The sequence below is a fragment of the Macrobrachium nipponense genome, chromosome 43 (genome assembly GCF_015104395.2).
Source record: "Macrobrachium nipponense isolate FS-2020 chromosome 43, ASM1510439v2, whole genome shotgun sequence".
Taxonomy (NCBI): Eukaryota; Metazoa; Arthropoda; class Malacostraca; order Decapoda; family Palaemonidae; genus Macrobrachium; species Macrobrachium nipponense.
The window spans coordinates 8,768,679-8,786,260 of NC_061104.1; the positions used below are offsets into that span (position 1 = coordinate 8,768,679).

The 17,582-nt window shown below is 34.2% G+C and overlaps 1 long non-coding RNA gene across 2 annotated transcripts in view; it reads left to right on the plus strand.

Annotated features, from left to right (window-relative positions):
• Positions 1–17,582, plus strand: part of LOC135213820 (uncharacterized) — a 583,703-nt gene that overhangs the window by 112,993 nt on the left and 453,128 nt on the right. For both annotated transcript variants that reach the window (XR_010314216.1, XR_010314218.1), the window contains exon 2: positions 17,224–17,273. This is a non-coding gene — a long non-coding RNA (uncharacterized LOC135213820). The remainder of the gene's footprint in view (positions 1–17,223; positions 17,274–17,582) is intronic.

Below are 17,582 nucleotides of genomic sequence, written 5' to 3' on the forward strand. Positions count from 1 at the left end.
CTATTAAACTGTATATTGGTCATTTTACAAAATGTAAAACCACTATAAGCAATCACTAATGTAGTGCAGATATGTTTGATTGACTGATTGTAAGTTATCAACTTATCTGGCGTGATATAGAGTTACTGAAGATTTTCAAGGCTGGGGGTGCTGACTACTAAATGTTTCTTTTAAATCTTATGGCAAGAAAGATTTATTTATTTTATCGAACTTTATTTTAAATTCACAGCTTTTATCCGATCATGTCATGAAAACGTATGAAAAAAAAGCAACAGAGTTAACGATTATTTTCTTTATAATCGGCATTTGAAGTAGGTGAATTTTGTTTGTTTGGTATTAGCAGCGGTAAGAAAACTTAAGTTTTTATTCAATTTAAAGGACTCTTCTAATACGTTGGCGATTTCACAATTTCACGAATACTTTTAAGAACAAGGGGAATACGCTAACTATACATAGCAAGACAGAAAAATGGAAAAAAGGAAAAAAAGGACCTAACACCATCTTGTTTACGAAAATATCTGGTGTCTTCAGTTGCCAAATTGATATTTTTACTTTAATGCCTGCCACAGCTTTATTTTTACGTTTCGAGTTCTTTGTTTGTGTTTCGACGTTCATGTGTGTGGGACTCCTGATCGTTTTTTTTTCTTCGTTGCAGTGTATTGTTGGTAAGGATGGCTAACATCGCATGTATTTTCATCTGGAAATGGGGCTAAGTGGGCAACATTGATACTTTATGGGTTTTGTTCTTAAGTTCCACAAAGAAGTGGGATTTTACTGTTCAGGCGCTGCTTGAAAAAGCCGGCTTGAAAGTCGGAAACGTTCAAAACACACACTAACACAGAACATCATAATTTCAACTCCAGAATGCGATCATGGTTTACAGTAAAAATTTTCCAAGGCCTGAGCTTGTGTGGGATCATATTGACTGTTGAGCACTGAAGAAAATCACAGGTTCAGTCCTCTTCGCTATCATTTTAGTGATTTCAAATGATTAATTGTTTTGGAGGGAAGTAAGACTAAATGTGCTAAGTCTTCACAATAATTTCTTTAACCAGACCACTGAGCTGATTAACAGCTCTCCTAGGGCTGGACCGGAGGATTAGATATTTTTACGTGGCTCGGAACCAGTTGGTTACTTAGCAACGGGACCTACAGCTTATTGCGGGATCCGAACCACATTATATCGAGAAATGAATTTCTAATCACCAGAAATAAGTTCCTATAGTTCAACAATATCCGAGCGGGGAGCGAACTCGGGCTACCTAATCGATAGGTTAGTATGCAACCCACCCGTCTAATGAGGAACTACAGTAGTTTGTAATGAACTTTTTAGATGCTTTTTTCCAGTTGTAAATCAAGGAACTCTGATCAACATTATATATATATATATATATATATATATATATATATATATATATATATATATATATATATATTATATATAGAGAGAGGGAGAGAGAGAGAGAGAGAGAGAGAGAGAGAGAGAGAGAGAGAGGCGATAAGTGAATGTAACCCAATAAATTAAAATTGAAAGTTATAATAATATGACGTTGGTAATCATTGTCACTCTTGATATGTATTTTCTGCCAACTGAGTTGGCAAGAGCAACAGAGATAGAACCTGGATTTATCTCTTCAGGAGATATCATTTTGCTGTCTCAAAACATCTAGGCGAATCTGAAGGTCATATGGATAAGAACGTGCGAGAGCCTATTAAGAATTAAATGATAAAAGTATAAAGAATAAGTAGTTGGAAAAACATATTATGTTCTGTGAAGAAGCAATTGTCCTCCTATAATTTTCAAGCAACATATAATAATGCTTGGTTCAGAGCAACTTAAAATCTACAATGGTTTGAGCAAGGACAAGTAATATTGCCCAGAAGAGGAGGATTGGGTTGAAATTTGGTAAGGTACGATGGATGACATGCCCATACTTTTCCCTTATGGCTGTTCGTTGATTCTAGAACAAAACATGTTTGTGAAAATGGATTAGATGGTATATTGAATGACCACCCATTTGACCAGACCTGACACCTTTCGGTTATTTACGTTAACAGTTCACGACAATAGTCACCATAGTATTTTTTGCAATAAGAACAAATTCTGTTGTGATTAGAAATGTCCGAAGGTCTAATTTTAGATGGATTACAAATTGTTCACTGAAATATGAATTTCAAATTTGAACATATTTCAACAATAGTCATTGAAAATATGATCTTATAATAAACGTATTATAAACATCCTGTATGCCTAAACTTTCTCCCCGCTAATTATGATATATACTATATATTTATATCTATATATATATATATATATATATATCATATATATATATATCTTATATATATATAATATATTATATATATATATATGTATATGTATATAGTATATATATTTATATATTATATATATTATATATCTATATATAGATATAAATATATATTATATATATATATATATATAATATATAATAAATATAAAATCTATATATATATATCTCTATATCTATAAGTCTACTATATAATATCTAGTATCTATCATATATATATCTATATATATATATTATATTTGTTATCTTATTTAATTATATTAATATTATATATTATTATATTATTTTATATTATAATATTATATTATCTATAAAATATTATATTATATTATCTTATATTATAATATTTATATATATATTAATATATTATATATTATCTATATCTAATATATTATATATATATAGTTTATTTATGTAACGCTTTATCCTTATAAAATACAGCTAGCCTTTACAAACCAGCAAGGAAAGAATTATTGTGTAGACTTTTCCATGAGAGAAAACCCGTCGATAAAAACTGACAACGTACAAGGAGTAATAAAGCAATCAAGCTTGATGGATTTCTCTTGCCAGAAATTAATCTCTCATTACTGAAATGAAGTACTTCAATACTTTGCCAAAGGAAAAACACAGATGAAAGGAAAATGTGATATTCTGATATAGCTGAATGTCTTATTGAAGACTCACTTACCAAAAGATGAAAGAATAGAGGTCATGATTTTTCTGGGCAACATAAAATGCACTTCAAACAAGATATTAAAATAAGAGGCACTGAACGATGGTAAGAGGGGAAAGGTAAATTAATAAATTACTGAGCACATTATTTGATAAGGGGAAAAAATGAATAAATAAAGAGTCTAACTTATGTTAGTAGTTTTCATAGGGGACTTTAGTATTCTATAGAGAATTTGACACTATATTCTTTGTCATTATACTGGTACATGTTTATTGCAAAGATCCCATGTTAGTATTGTTGATTCATAGCAATTAGGTTCCAACGAAGCTGATTTTGTCTACAAGTTTTGGTAAATTGTTGGTATTCATTCAGCGAAGATATTACTAATTGAAAGCACTGTTATATTTTGTTTTATTTTTAAGATCATGGGTTCAAGAAGTCTTTCATAATCAAATTAACTCTATATATCCATTTTTGGAATAGCTTTAGTATTGCGGCAACATTATATTGTTTTGGAGGGAACGTAATGCCTACGATGAACAAATTAGGTTCGGTAGAAATGAGAGAGAGAGAGAGAGAGAGAGAGAGAGAGAGGTAACAAATTTTCTTAGCAGATGATAACAGGATTTCTAGGGGCTCATCTGACTAGAAAATGATGGAATTTATGTCCTGTATCTCATAGAACCAAAGAAATAATAATAATGATAAAAAAACAGTTGCTTAAAATAAAATTACCAATAATGTGTTGCAGTCTTTATAAGCCAAGTGTATAACTTTTTCGACTCTCTAAATAATCCTTATTATTAGTGGACGAAATTTGTCATTGGATCATTTATCAGCGATACTTGCTGATCTTTTTGGTATTCATTAATGTAGAAAGTGCAATAAATAACATTTTAATCATCAAGACATTCGTCCAAAATCCAATACCGGCACGGCATCGAACAAAAAACAACTTGTACGAGGTCAGTGATAAAAACAGGAAAATGGTTCACGTTGGGTTAGGAATCGGGTCAAAAGGGACACCCAGGATATATACCATTAATGCAATCAAAGAAATATAGCACCATAACCTTCATAATTTCTACAAGTCTCTCTAGCTTAGAATTTTTATACGTTTTTATATCTTACTGTATAACTGTATTTACTAAATGCATTTACGTACAAATTGTAAAAATACTTTTAGAGTGAATTTAATTAGAGGGTTTAAAAGATTTAGTATTCTACATCCATTTGGAGTTGATGTTAATTGGTTTATGGGATTAGTTTAAGAAGGTAATTTCTAAGTAGCGAATGACCACTGAGAAAGTTCGACCACTGATAACAAATGAAGATGAATGGAAGTTGAACAATATAAAGATCTCATTTACCAACCTCATAGATCAAGAAGTTAGTGACACCATATCTCTCATTTACCTCTCAACATCTTGCAATAATGCAACTAAAATCTTAAATATATGTACCACAGACTGAATTAATCTAAGGAAAGTCGACGTGGGTAGGTAATGCCGTCAGCGCATCTCACGCTGCGCACTGTAGTCTTTGCTTAAGGTCCTTTGCAGCGTCCCTTCGGCCCCTAGCTGCAACCCCGTTCATATTTTCTTCTTCTATCTTACTTTCTCGTCATCTCCTGACAATTGCTTCATCATATTTTGTCAGCATTATTACAGTTCCAATCGAAGGAAAATATAGATGGCAGGCAGAAACTCGATCTGAACGACAGGTCAGGTCAGTGAGTTATAAAAAAAATGTTATCATGGTTTTAAACATTTCTGGTGAGGAATCTCCAACCTTGATAGAAAAGATAAGGTGTTTGAGGAATGGTGTGCAAAGAAATAAAATGAAGTGAGGAAATTCATAATAGAACGAAAGAAACCTGATACTACAGTATGGATTGCGGAACGAGGACCAACTACAGGAGCTTACCTTGTAATATCCAAGCGAAAAGGCTGAGGAGGAAATTGACGATACAAGGGATTGAGGGGTGAACCCAGTACTTCCTTGTAATTTTCAGCAGATCTGAAATGACCTTTTTTTTCTCTTGAACTTGACCTACTACTGAGATTACTGGATTCATAATACAGGGTAGTAAACCCAGTGACAATAGTCTCTCTCTCTCTCTCTCTCTCTCTCTCTCTCTCTCTCTCTCTCTCTCTCTCTCTCTCTCTGCATTTGGAACGGGATCTGAGAAGTGTTAATTTGCTTCAAAAGTATTGAGTAATTTACTGTTTTCGTTGACAGTTCCTCATATTTTTGCTCCGGGCAGTTGCCGCCTTAGTTGTTGTTGATGGATATATTGTAATTCTATGATTTGTTCTTTTTCAGGTCTTCGGATTTGCAAATCAAGTATTAAGGCGCTGGCATCTGTAAAGAGAGAGGTCCTGTTACTTTCACTAGCAATGACAGCAGGCCAGTGCTGTTATATGTTATGAGATCATTTTCGCTTACTCGGGGAGTAAGCCTACAAACTACTTTGTTGTTTTTGTTATTGTTGTTGTTGTTGTTGGGGGAGCGGGGTGGGAAAGCCTAAAATGGTCTGAAAAGGGTGTTTCGCGTTGAGTTAAAGATCCGTGAATTTTGGTATAGGATATTTATGTTTTGTTTATTAGAATGAAAATGTAAAAAATAAATAATGTGTATGTTAAACAGTAAAGAAAATTGATTTCTAATAAAATGTAGCGTATTTTATTTTAATTTTCGTTGGTGAAACAAGGCAATATTTGACTGTAGATTTTAGCACGCGCCTCGAATAAGCTGGAGGTCGAATCGCGCCTTGTTTAAAAGGGATAAGGTACAGCATTTCTATGTTTCAGTGTCTCCTGTTACATACTCTGGGGGGGAATCTAACAATTTCACGTCGGCCTTCATTATGACCAAAAGTCGTAAGTTAAAATTTCTCAGTTTCTGTAAGGGTTTCTTTTCTGTCTTCGTCATGATAACCCTTCCTCGTTATAATCTGCCAAATTACCGTAGATATCAAAGTTTCCAATGTAGCAGAAGACCCCTTTTCTTACGTTCCAGTGAAAACCTTCTACTGTAGTCAGTGGTTATGATTCTTATATCAAACGGTTGCGTCAAAATCTATCAACAAGTCAATTTCCACTTGTAATAAAAAGCGGAAATAAGGTAAAGCAATGATGGCACAATGGAAGTGCTGGTTACTGTGTTAATTTACCAAGTAGAAGCCTATCCCTTTGTTTAAGTTTCCACTCCCCTTGTGCGTGAGATTTTAGATTTTATATATATATATATATATATATATATATATATATACATATATATATATATCCATATATATATATATATATATATATATATATATATATATATATATATATGTGTGTGTGTGTGTGTGTGTGTGTGTGTGTGTGTGTGTGTGTGTGTAACTGAATCACGAAAGTTTGAAACTTTGAAACGTGATAAATCCATAAATAAAGGTATATAAGCCACGAGGGAAAAATAAGCAACGGAGTTTCCGCAAGATCTTTTGACGTTTCAACGTCCTTTATTAGCTAAGTAAAAGACGTTGAACGTCGAAAGATCTAGCGAAACTCCGTTGTTTATTTTTCCGTGGCTTATTACCTTTATATATATATATATATATATATATATATATATATATATATATATATATATATATATATATATATATATATATACTCACACACACACACACAATACTAATAAAAAAGTTGGTAGTTATACTATTTCAGTAAAATCGCATTTTTTCTAACACCCATTTTCCGCTTAATTTCACGGTTAATATACACATTAAAATGATCAGCAAATGCATATTTTATCAGTTTACTTATTACAGTGTCTTGGAAGACCCAACAACCGATAAACAGGTAGCTCATCCTGGACGTACAAAACCCTGGCATTTCGAAATCGAAAATAGCAACTCAAAAATAGGCGATCAAAAGTAGGAAACACGGGGACATACTCATAACTGACATGGGGGAGAGAGATAGAGAAAGAGAGAGAGAGAGAGAGAGAGAGAGAAAGGGTGTTATGGAAACTCCTGGTCAATTTGCTGTTGTTGCCTCAATAACGAGAGAGAGAGAGAGAGAGAGAGAGAGAGAGAGAGAGAGAGAGCGTGCGTTATGGAATCTCCGATCTGTGTTTATTGACGTAAATATAGCCAAATTATATATATATATATAGTATATATATTATATATATATATATATATATATATATATATATATATATATATATATATGTGTGTGTGTGTGTGTGTGTGTGTGTGTATAATAATATGTATGTATATATATTATCTATATATATATATTATATATATATATAGAAAGACAGAGGGAGAGAGAGAGAGAGAGTCATGGAATCTCCTTGCCATCTATATTTGTTGACGTAAATAACGAGAGAGAGAGAGAGAGAGAGAGAGAGAGAGAGAGAGAGAGAGAGAGAGAGAGAGAGAGCTAAATGGCAACACGGGCGCACTCGCATATTGGGGCTCAGCATTTTGAAAATTTCACGGCGATTTTAAATGTCAGCTACAACTGTTAGCGCTGTTGACACCCTCAGCAAAAAAGTCCCGTCTATGGCCCGGCCGGGGGACTGGCAATTCTTTTTTAAAATATACTTTCACGCGTTTTTAGGCCAATAAAACTAACATTATTGATCTGGTAAACGAGATTTTGAAATGGCCGAAGGGACAGGGATGGTACCCTTGGTGCTGCCAGTTGGTCGCTAATGTTTTCAAAAGTTTAGAATTATGGAGAGAGAGAGAGAAGAGAGAGAGTGAGAGAGAGAGAGAGCAGGATATTAAACAAAGCTTCATGATAAAAGCTGTAAAAAGAGGACTAAACATTTGTTCTTAAAATAAACGGACGCAAAGGAGTCTCCTTGCTGGCTTGGCTGTATTTGTTAACCGTAAATAATGAAGAGAGAGATGAAGAGAGCAGGATAGATTGCAAAAATCCTCATATATATACTTATATATTAATTATATATATAATATATATATATATGTATATGTATTATAATATTTATATATATAATAATTCATCATAATATGTAATATAACAGAATCACGAAAGTTAGGAACGTGATAGATCCATAAATAAAGATAAATGCCACGGAGGAAAAATAAACGATGGAGTCTGCGAGATCTTTCGGCTGAAAAGCCCTTTACTTAAGCAGCTACTGACAAAAAATATGAGAAAAGACAATACAGAAGGTTCGTATAAATGACAGATAGGGATTATAAAACTACTAGGCAAATTGTTCAGTCAATTCTCCTTCGCTACCTTACTTATATGGATTAGTCCAAAACGCACAAAGACAATAACCCTATGCGGCCTATTATCAGTTACTGTTGGTTCAATTTCATATAAACTCTCGAAATATATCACTAAGATCTTGTCCCCGTTACTTGGAACCATCTCCGATTCTCATATATATAATTCTCTAGATTTAGTTGATAATTTATACAAAATTGCTCTTTGCCCTACTGATAGATTCGTTAGTTTTGACGTATGTTCTCTTTTACTAAAGTCCCTATAGACTCTATTTTAGAATATCTTAGCAATGACTAACTCAGATGAATTACCTCTACCTATAAGTCACATTATTTCACTCACGAGTTTGTGCATTTGTGATTGTAAGTTTATATTCAATGGTGAATTTTTATCAACAAATTTTTGGCATGGCAATGGGAAATCCTTTATCACCATTGCTCTCAAACCTGTATATGGAATTCTTCGAAAAACGCTACTTACCTAATATCATTCATATTCCTGTAAAGTGGTATCGTTACGTTGATGATTGTTTAGCTGTTCTTCCTGGTCGGTATTGATGTAAATGATTTACTCTCTAAATTAAATAACCAGGTACCATCGATTAAGTTTACTCTAGAATTAGAAAAAGACAATTGCCTCCCTTTCTTAGATGTTTTGATACATGAGAACCATTTCAATGTAAATTCAGTATTATAGGAAACCGACTAACAACTAACTTATGTCATTTCTTCTCAGGCCACCATCTTAATATAAACTATCAATTTTTTCCTCTATGTTTTACGAGCATTACGAATTGTCAGTCCACAATATTTGGATCAAGAAATTGAATACATAAGAAAATAGGAAAGATTTATGCTATCCTTCACATATATTAGACATTTGTTATAATAAAGCCCACAAAAAGTTTTATACTGAAAACAACACACAGAAAGAAAATTCTAAGAACATTCTCAGTTTGCCTTATTTTAACGGATTTGAAACCATTAAACCATTGTTAAAAGCTTTTAATGTCAACCTTGTTTCTTCCTATAATAACTACCACTAAAAAGAATGTTAATAAAAATGGCCCCAGAGAAAGCAACAACATAATATATAAAATTCCATGTATGGATTGTCCCTCATTCTACCTGGGACAGTCGAGCAAGGGCTTAGAAGTAAGGCTAAGCCAGCATAAATACTCTGTAAAAACTGGGCAAAAATCTAATGCATTATTTATTCATTTAAGTGAAAACAACCACCGAATTAATTGGATTGACAGTTCAGTAATTGCACGGTCAAGAGATGTCTTATCACGAAATCTTTTAGAATCTGCTTTAATACAACTTACTTTCATTGTAATTCAATGTAGTCGTGGCCTGTTTCATTTAGACCCTTGTATCTGTAACATGTTTAAGAATGACCTCAAATATATAATTTACTGACTTAAATAAAAATCAGTTGCCTTAGAGTTATTAAAAAAAAAAAAAAAAAAAAAAAAAAAAAACAAAAAAAAAAAAAAAAAAAAAAAAAAAAAAATTTTTATTGTAATGTATGTCTGTCATTTTTTTTTGTGAATATGGTTTTTTGTCCTATACCGGTTCCGTATAGCTGTCACCTATAATCCTTTAATTGTCTGGAGATTGTATCTGAGATGATTGTCTTAAACCTTTAATTGCACCCTTTGTTTATGCTTGTTTGGGAAGGTTTCTTATCTTCCAGGTGTGTCGGATTCTAGGCACTAATCCTTTTATAATCCCTATCTGTCAGTTATACGAACCTTCTTGTATTGTCTTTCTCATATTTTTGTCAGTAGCTGCTTAAGTAAAGGGCTTTTCAGCCGAAAGATCTCGCGACTCCATCGTTTTATTTTTGCCTCCGTGGCATTTATCTTTATTCATATATATAGTAAATATATATATATATATTCATATTCATATATATGTAAATATATATGTATATATTATATATATATATATTATATATATATATATATATATATACATATAGACAGACAGACACGCACACACACACGAGAGAGAGAGAGAGAGAGAGAGAGAGAGAGAGAGAGAGAGAGAGAATGCAGGCTGAAGAGATGGAAAATAGATGCCTTGCGATAGAAGAGATAGTAAAGAGGGGTAAAATATTTATTTAGAAAATGAACGAGGAGAGGCAGAGTGGGAAGAGCAAGAAATTGCAAAGCACAAGATGTTCATGTGAAAGCGCTGATAAAGAATATTTACATATTTAGTCACAAAATCAAGTAAAAGAGAGAAAGTGAAAGTAGAGAATAATTACATAAAGATACGTCCTTATTAGACACAAAACTAAAGAGGAACTGAAATGAAAACCTCACCAGGGAAACCTTAGGACATTAAAGTTAAATAATCATTCTTAAAGTAAACAATAGTTGTATTTTTGTGGTGTATGAAATTTCAGTCTTACTTGTAATAACGATAGATGTAACATTACTATCAGTTAAATGAATATCAACTAATGATTTTATAATGTACATTAGTGATGATAGCGTTAAGGTAATTTAGCCTCGTGAAAGATCGTTATTTTATAATGAATAATACAGACATTCTCAAAATTCCGCAGTGGTTCATCTCATCTTAATTAGCTGTTATTTAAATCATAATCTTCTCTCTTTTTTTTGTGGTGGAGGGAGCAAGGCGGTGCCCCTCCTGATTCCTCCCTCACCTTAAATTCCACCAAAAAATAAAAATGAATTTGGAAAAATTGTGAACTATCTGTGAATTTTGATTCTTATATGATAGAATTTTTTTCTAGCCTTTCTTTGTTTCTCAGAAATTAATATCATTGCTGTATTATGCCCTTCTCATTAAAAAAAAAGTAAAAATATTACATGCCTGAGTTTCTCTCTCGCGTCAGAGTTCCAAACATGATTTAAAAATAAAAAGAAAAATGCTATTTTTCATGGAATCTTTATCTCGCATTTGTTATTTTGGTCTGTTTTCCTCTGTTTTTCCAGCGAAGGATGAGGAACAACGCATGTACAATATACCGCCATGAATATGGTATATGTTTTGGTGTCCGGTTATAGGACTGGCATTCATAATTCGTAAATTGGCAACCGTATATTTTTTTTGCATGACTTTGGTGGACAAAATATCAGTGGCGTCATAACGTGTATTATACCTGGTGCATCTCTCTCTTTATTTACTTTAACGCCGGAATATGAATAGAAATAATAAAATCGCCCAACAATATGGAACAGGGGGAAAGTGATGTGAACTAATCGCGGCCGTTTATCCGTCGCAGTTATTAAAAACGAAAGAAAGACGTAAAAATTCCACGAAGAGCGGACGCCAAAATTCATGACCCGACATCAGGCGGGTAAATATTTTTGCAAATAGGCGCCATCATTTCACTTTCAGCAAAAACATCCATATTGCAAAGTATCGGTAAATGGACATACAACACACTCCACACTCCACACGCACACTTGTGAGGGTGAATACCCAATGGGATATACACTCTCTCTCTCTCTCTCTCTCTCTCTCTCTCCCCAAAATATGCTAAAAGGTGCATATGTGCTAGACTGTAAGTCAAATCCATTCGTCCTTTGTTCTAAAATAAATTACTAGTTTGACTTGAGGCGTCATGAGAACTTATTTATTTTTTGAATGTTGGTAATTCCCAAATTCACTGCAATAAAAAAAACATTGAAACGCTAATAGTCTGTGATGCATATAAGGAATGACAAGTACGTTCCTTTGTCATCACGAAAAAGCTTTCCCGTCCCTGCATTTTGATATACATTAGAAAATTCGTAAATTCATATAAGTGGTGTGTATCTATTTATTAATGTTTGTAATTTAAAACTGCTAGTTTATCTATCTAATGATTTTTGTAATTTGAAAAGGTTAATAGAGGTTTCATATCGTTCGAATACCACAATACGTAAACTGAATGTACCATGTATGTATGTATGTATCTATGTATGCGTGTATCTATGTATGCATATGAATTTAAGTGGCACCATTGCTAAGCCTGTCACGAACACGAGATAGTTCGAAATTCTAGAAGGTATGATAAAGTTATTATTCCATTATTATATCATATATATATGTTATAAATGTTTGTGTATGTCTGCGTGTGCACGCGGGTAAATACTAAATGCAGGCAACATTTCGAAGTGTTATTCTAAGATCGTTTTGAGCTTAAAACTTAGGCTAAATTTTTTCAGCTAATTATTAGTGTCAGGCATTTCAAATTTCATTTATTTTCATATATTTTGGAATATCATAACCAGTGACTCCTGTGTCTAGTAGCTTTTCCTAAATGAGTTATGACGAAGGGTTACGTATTAGCTGAATAATCTGTTAATTACTTCTAGGGGATATTATTACTGAACATATGCAACTGTGAGGTTTTCCTCCTTTTACACCTTCAAAGCTTTTACAATCAATTTCCATTTCAGCGATGAATGACCTCATAGGCCTTTGGCCTAAATTCTATATTTACAATTCTATATAACAATTTTCTTGTAATGGGCCGTCTAATGTTTCCTTGCAGATTATGCCACGTGCTCTTTCCTCATAACACCCTCTTCTCCTCTTTTTATTCCGACTGGGGCTGATCAGGGACACTGGGTTGTTGTGGGTACCGTCTGCCCTCTATCACACAAACAGACAGACGAGGACTCCGGAAATGTACGCACACACACTCCACTCTGTTTCACTCGTGCTTCAAGTTAACCAGAAGTGAGAAATCTTGCCGGTAACGACCACGCCCTTCCTTTGAACCCGTATCGAACCCGTATTTCCAGCCTAGGGCCTGGTACTTGACTCCTGTATCGGGAAGGTACTTGTGGGCAGGTTCGAGGGCTGGAGTGGGCTTCAGTTATCCTTCCCTAAGGGAAACAAGTGTCGTGTTTAGCTATCACTTGGCGAGTGCTCCTTTTCATGTGCGTCGGCAGCAGCCAGTAATAACTCTGTTTGAAGAGAGTAATCTCTCTCTCTCTCTCTCTCTCTCTCTCTCTCTCTCTCTTCCCTTTTGAAAGATCTTAAAGATTGTACGTATCGGCAATAAATTACTGATGTAGTCAGCTGGCTGGTTACGAAATGAACCCTTTGATATAACTGTTTGTTTATGAGAGAAGTCTCAAGACTAGGCCTTTGAAGGAGACGAGATAAAGAACATCTCAGAATGGTGGGAAAAAAAAAGGAAGAGATATAACAGGGAACCAGGAAATTTAAAGCTTAGAAAAATAAATTGTCATAAAAAAAGTCAATCGTTAACCACGAATATACTACGGAAAATTCCCGTTGACAGACTATTGAACTCTGAAAACTGTCGCCACAATAATTTTGGTCAACGAGAAGGAACTCGTTTATTTCGACGAAAGGTATAATGAAATACGAAGTGGAAACACCCGAGGGTTTTTTCACTGTATCTTCTAAAAATATAGCGTTTTTAATAAACTGGATTTTTTATAATGTACTTTTGCATATTGAAATAAGGAGAGAGAGAGAGAGAGAGAGAGAGAGAGAGAGAGAGAGAGAGAGAGAGAGAGAAAACAAGTATTAGAGAAACTGGATTACTAGCAAGTTATTTTCCGTATGAATTAAAAACACCATCAATAAGTCTGACTTCCAATGAGCCACCTCTCACTGTATGGAATATATGTCACATTTATGAAAACATGAAATATGGATTCGAAATGGAAGAAGGTATTTGGATGGAATTCCGATTTCAATCAAATCATAATTCAGAGTGGAAATCTAAAGACATTTTTCTAGACGTCTATTATAAATTTTTAACATTTCTGACAAAAGTGGTCCAGAAAAAAAAAGAGAAAAAACTTTCTTTTCGAGTAAGTAAAGCGAAGCTGGAAAGAATTCTCATGACGGTCAACTCATTGCAAAGATGGACGATACTAAAATTCGTTAAAAAAAGGTTAATTACTTAAGGGTTTAAGATTAACCGTGAGTCAGATTATGACGTCATATCCGAAGGCTACGACCAACGAAATTTGGTATTTGCAAATGAATCCTTATTCATACTCATTTCAGGCAGCCTTTCCGTTTGCATAATAATAAGGAATAATGAGGTTGTCAATGACTGCCCATGTAGATATTTGGATTATACATACTGCATGAATATGCTGTGCTTAGTAAATTTCATAATTTTTATCATGCTCTTACAAGATCCCACTGAACATTGCCTTATATTTCGTCATAAACAGCTTTTTTCATAATTACTGGGAATTGCATTTTTTTGGTGCCATTTGTTTCGGTCTCATTGTTTTTGTAGGAACATCCTACAGTAATAAATTCTTAAGTATCATTTTAGGTCTCTGTAAAATAAATATCTATAATTACGCGTCTCAGGTATCAGAAATGTCTCGTCCATACGAATCTGCAAACAAATATGACTATTGGCCTTAACAAGTTCCCCACGTCGGTCAGCTAAAGTTTAGGCCTCAAATCACGGCCATTTGTAAGTCTGCAGTTTCCTCCCGTTGTATTTTTATTTCCAGATCGTCGTTCCGTACGGAAACATCTATGGAATGCAAAAGGCTCGTAAACAAAGCTCCGGAGCGAATAGAGATAGAAAGAATGCAAACACCGCATCCAACAATCATTCAGCAATCCCGCAAAACAGTCCCCAAACATTCACGGAAAGCCGCTAGGCGGGAAATGGGCGTCCTGGCTACGCAGATGACATGGATAAACAAAGATAAATCAGAGGGGCGAGATATCCACTCGGCTAGAGGGATTATTGGATGATTGATCACAGTTTAGTTACGGCAGCGCCCACCAGATGTCACGGCAGGCACTTCCGTGGGTGATGTATGGTCGACACAGTGAAAAATGTCGCCGCCCTCCCAGGAATCCCTCTCCATCCTCCGCATTTACACACGCTTCCAGGCGACGACTGGCAATCCCGCTGCGGAGGTGGTCCACGGATTTGTTCAGGGTGCGAAGCTCTCAAGATTTTTCTGCTATATCATCGCATACGGAGATTCGTCCGTATTTTTGGATGATTAAGACATTTCAGCCATGTTTTTCACATGATTGGTTCGCTTATAATTGGATGCTTCATAGCAATACATTTTCAAGAAATCTCTAAAAGATAAATGAAATAAAATATTTTTAATGGCATGTGCTGAATGCAAAATAGCATAAAAATCACGTACTTTTCGTATATTTATATTTGCACAATTTGATATCATTGTGGCAAACTTTCAACTAACATGAACCCGTTTTCACTCAGAAAATTGTCATCTCGTATGACAGGTAACTGTGAAATTCATCGATATTGTCATCCCAACAAAGATGATTAAAATTTACACCGAAATATCTTCAGACTACCTCCCATTATATTACTTTGCTGATTTCTTAAGAGAGTCCTTTATATGCGAGTCACTTTCATAATGGCGATTCGTATTATTGTGTGATTCCGTACCAACTGTCTTTTTAGTTTCTGTAAAAGAAAACTATTGAGATGGCTTTGTCTGTCCGTCCGCCTCCAGATCTTAAAAAGCACTGAAGCTAAAGGGCTGCAAATTGCTGTGTTGATCATCCACCCAACGGTCATCAAACATACTAAATTGCAACCCTCTCGCCTCAGTACTTTCTATTTTATTTAATGTTAAAGTTAGCCATGATCGTGCGTGGCTGAAAGTTTCATGGCCCGCAGCTGAGAATTTCATGGGCCGTGGCTAAGAGTTTCATACAACATTATGTGCTGTACAGAAAACTCGATTCTTCAAGCCATTTTTTACTTTTTTTTATACTGTAAACTTACCTGAACAGGCTTCAAAATTATTTTATTTTAGTTGTACATTCGTTATTTACAACTGTCTCCTTGCACTGTGTTTGATGGCAATAAAGAAAAGTCTAGAGAAGAACAGAAAATAGAGTTTAAGCCAAAGGCCAAGCGCTGGGACCTATGAGGTCATTCAGCGCTGGTATAAAGAAGAGCATGGTTGACGATATAAGATTCATTGTAAGGGAATGGCTGATAAAGCATCGTAGGTATTGTAACTGTAATGCTCGTGTTGTTGATGCAAACAGTTGAATGGACCTCGACCTAAAAAGCAGAGGAGACCCAGACGAATGACCTCCAAGTTCATCTTGCAAGGAAAGAGCCCGTTTTCAGACCCAGTAATGAGAAAACATTTGCTGATATCCATAGCATCGACTCGTGCTAGTACTTAGGATTCATTGCAAAGTCTCTCACTTTCGATTAAGAAACCAGGGACGAGAACAATCTCCGTCGATGTTTTAGCTGAGAAGTGAAATCCCCAAAAAAGATTTTAATTAGATTTATAATTCAAGAATTCTTTCGGTCTGAGGATAGTTTCTCTACTAGCACCAATATCTGTAAGGGTCACAGCACATTCTACGTATATAAAAAGTTCGCTTAAGATGATCAGAGAAAACCTAATCTACCGCTTCTGTTTTTGAGTTAGTTCTTCATGAAAGGACACAAGAGTACATGTATGTACCCAGATAAGGATGCACACACACACACATATATATACGTATATATATATATATATATATATATATATATATATATATATATATATATATATATCACACACACACACACACACACACACACACATATATATATATATATATATATATATATATATATATATATATATATATATATATATAGACACACACGTATGTATGTGTGGGTGGGTGTATACACACACACACATATACATATTGTGTGTGCGTGCGCGTGTATACACACACACATATACATATTGTATGTGTGTGCGTGTGTATGTATACTCACTCTTATGCCCTTAAATAGGCAACAGATTTTAAAGCGAACAATGAAATATAATTTCCATGGCTTGCATTATCCTTCATGGATCTCTGGGCATTGTAGTCTTTAGCATTCATACTAAATTGCGTTTTGTTTTTAATAGTTTTAGTGTTTCAGTTAGAAATTTGAATCAACACGACTTTGATTACTTCTCTGTATCTTACAGATTGGTGACACGATTAAACGAGACACCTTTGCAATTTAGGGAATACCAAGGTAAGTAGAAATATTTGTCTTTAGTTAAAAATGGTGACATTTTCAGTAAAATAGCTCGTGCATTTTTAGATATATAAGAAAGTAATACCGGAGTCAGTGGATTTTAGTAGATCTATACGTGTCATTGTACTTTATTAAAAATTAAAATAGAAAAAGGCACCCCCAAAAAAAGTTTTACACGAACACTTAAATTTCTGCTTATCCAGAACTAGAAGAATTTTATTTAATAAACTATCAAAAGCGACGGTTTTATCGTCATGATAAGGTAAGGTGAAATTAATGAGAATAGATCGACCTTAATTTATTTGT